Raw genomic sequence first — 3,514 nt, 5'->3', positions numbered from 1 at the left:
ATTCTGAGAGAGGAGGCTAGCAGGACTTGGTGAAGGACTCTCAAGGGTGTCAGAGAGTTAAGGAGACGCCCAGGTTTCTGGCTTGTGCCCGTGGACCTTGGTGGGCTATTCACAGAGACAGGGAACCCGGAAGAGGATCAGGCTCCATGAGGGAAAGATGACCTGTCGAGACAGCTCCTGGAGGAAGAATAGGACAGCCACACGACAGCAGAGTGAATGCATTAGAATTCTTCATCCATTCATTCATTAGTTAACCTAGGGACTGAATCTTTCTGAAAATGGGCCTAACTGCAGTCCACTCCATGGTGGTGAGGGCGTGGTGAGGGATGATGAACTATTTGGAGATGGTTGTAGCTTCCTTGTCTGTAAGAATGAGGCATCCAAATAGATACTCTAGTTATTGTACTATGAGAAATGAAGGCCTTTTCTTCTCTCTGCTGCTGGCCTAACAGTCTCTGGACTGTAAGCTAGAGGAGGTCAGAGCACTATCTGTTTTTGTTCACCAGTCTTTTATATGTTAACTTCTCCTGGAGCGAGGACTGGAGTATTTACCTGCCTCCTTTACCTACCTGCCTCCAAGGGGAATAGACATCATTGCTCAACATTCATTCCCAAAACCCCAACATCTTGCTTGTTTTGCATTCTGACATTAAGTAGGAGAACTTTTTCTGTGGCCAACTCCAAGTCCCAGTCACTCGAATGTATTTTTATCTGCAGCCATTTCCGGCAGTAAACTTGTTTCAGGTTCAAGAGAGCAAAAAGTAAAAAGCGAGTTTATATTATCCTGTCTCTGTCATTTAATAATCAGGAGAACTAGATCCAGTTGAACTATTCTGAGCTCCTTACCAAAATTTCCCCTGGGGAAAGCATCTTGTGAAGCAGTCAAAACAAGCCAGGGTGAAAAGACATTCAGGTGCAGAACCCACGGTGTGGAGCAAACAGAAAAACTTAAATCCAACCCCTAAATCTGCCCCAGACTGCAAACCACCTCCAAACAAACAAAAACAGGTGCCTTCCAACCCCAACACACACACACACACGTACTCACAAATATACACACTTTTCTCATTTGGGGCATGTGCTGTGTTGGGGGACTGTTGTAGCCCAGAACCAGGGAGGGACTGGAACACCTCTCATGTCAAATTCTCTCCTGCTCGTCAGAATCTTCTCCTCGCTGTTCGCTGTCAGTGACTCCTGAGGACGACCTAGTGGTGGGTATAATGGCAGTTCAGGTGCTTTTGTTGGCCCCTCCCACCTTCTGCCCGGCATCATCTCTTGCCATCATGGGCTGAGTCGCCAAGGCTGCCACCTGGGTGACATGAATATCTAGATCTTTGTTTAACAGTCTCCAGAAGCAACACTTTCTTCTCTGAGACAGTTGGACTCTTCCTCTACGTTTCTGAGCTAGTGGAAGGAGAAGAGAGAAGACGAACTAAGTGGATATTGCTATAGGTGGTGCTTCAAGGGAACTGATTATGTTTCCAGGGTCCCTCAGCAGTGAAGCAAAGTCTTGTGCAGCTCCATTTGAGGTTCCTAGGGCATCTTTATTTATTTTTATTTATTTACTTGACTATGTTGGGTCGTAGTTGCATCACATGGGATCTTTCATTGCAGCACACGGACCGTGGCTCTTGGGTTTAGTTTCTCCACAGCATGTGGGATCTTAGTTCCCCGACCAGGGATCAAACCCAAGTCCCCCATGTTGCAAGTTGGATTCTTAACCACCGGACCACAAGGGTTGGTCTGTTGTTGGTGGTGAGTCACTAAGTCATGTCTGACTCTTTGGACCCCATGAACTATAGCCTGTCAGGCTCCTCTGTCCATGGAATTTCCCAGGCAAGAATACTGCAGTGGGTTGCCATTTTCTTCTCCAGGGGATCTTCCTGACTGCAGGATCAAACTTACACATCTCCTGCATTGATGGGCAGGTTCTTTACCAAGGAGCCCCCAGGAAAGCCCGAAGTCCTGCTAGCGCATCTTTAAAAGTGAAGACTTGCCAAGATAGGATCTTAAGAGTTGTGGTAGAATTCACACATTTACATTTAATAATAAAATACTTTAACACATGTAAGTATAGTTGTTTTAGTCCTAAGATAATAGGAAAAGGAATAGGAAAAGGAGTACGTCAAGGCTGTATATTGTCACCCTGCTTATTTAACTTATATGCAGAGTACACCATGAGAAACGCTGGACTGGAAGAAACACAAGCTGGAATCAAGATTGCCAGGAGAAATATCAATAACCTCAGATATGCAGATGACACCACCCTTAAGGCAGAAAGTGAAGAGGAACGAAAAAGCCTCTTGATGAAAGTGAAAGTGGAGAGTGAAAGAATTGGCTTAAAGCTCAACATTCAGAAACCGAAGATCATGGCATCTGGTCCCATCACTTCATGGGAAATAGATGGGGAAACAGTGGAAACAGTGTCAGACTTTATTTTGGGGGCTCCAAAATCACTGCAGATGGTGACTGCAGCCATGAAATTAAAAGACGCTTACTCCTTGGAAGGAAAGTAATGACCAACCTAGATAGCATATTGAAAAGCAGGGACATTACTTTGCCAACAAAGGTCCATCTAGTCAAGGCTATGGTTTTTCCTGTGGTCATGTATGGATGTGAGAGTTGGACTGTAAAGAAGGCTGAGCGCCGAAGAATTGATGCTTTTGAACTCTAGTGTTGGAGAAGACTCTTGAGAGTCCCTTGGACTGTAAAGAGATCCAACCAGTCCATTCTGAAGGAGATCAGCCCTGGGATTTCTTTGGAAGGAATGATGCTAAAGCTGAAACTCCAGTACTTTGGCCACCTCATGCGAAGAGTTAACTCATTGGAAAAGACTCTGATGCTGGGAGGGATTGGGGGCAGGAGGAGAAGGTGACGACAGAGGATGAGATGGCTGGATGGCATCACTGACTCGATGGATGTGAGTCTGAGTGAACTCTGGGAGTTGGTGATGGACAGGGAGGCCTAGCGTGCTGCGATTCATGGGGTCGAAAAGAGTCGGACACGACTGAGCGACTGAACTGAACTGAAGATAATACTTATTATAAAATTAATAAAACATTATAGTTTTTTATAATTTGGTTCTAATCAGTGGAGATAGATGATGCAATGAATAGTATGTTGAGATACACCATTACACCATAAGTCAGTTCACAGTGGAGCAAATATTTAAACTTGACCATTAAAGGTACTCAGAAAAACTACAGAAGAATTTAAAAAATTTTCCTAGTGGGGAAAGACTTTAAAATGTGACAAAAAACCCAGAGGCAGAAAAGATATTGTTGATAAATTTAAATATATAAAAGCATAAAATTTCTGCAAGGCAAAGTCCTGTATAATCAAAATCAAAAGACAAACAGATGAGAATAACTCATATCATAGACTGAGCACTGATTTCCCTAACATATTCAAAGCCCCTATAATTTAACAAGAGAGCAACAAGCCCATAGTAAAATGGTCAAAGGATATAAGTTGACAGTTTAAGGCAATAGAAATGGTTCAAACATATACACAA

This window comes from Bubalus kerabau, chromosome 12 (assembly GCF_029407905.1).
Source record: "Bubalus kerabau isolate K-KA32 ecotype Philippines breed swamp buffalo chromosome 12, PCC_UOA_SB_1v2, whole genome shotgun sequence".
In the NCBI taxonomy this organism is placed as follows: domain Eukaryota; kingdom Metazoa; phylum Chordata; class Mammalia; order Artiodactyla; family Bovidae; genus Bubalus; species Bubalus kerabau.
Note: the sequence above shows the minus strand (reverse complement) of the source record.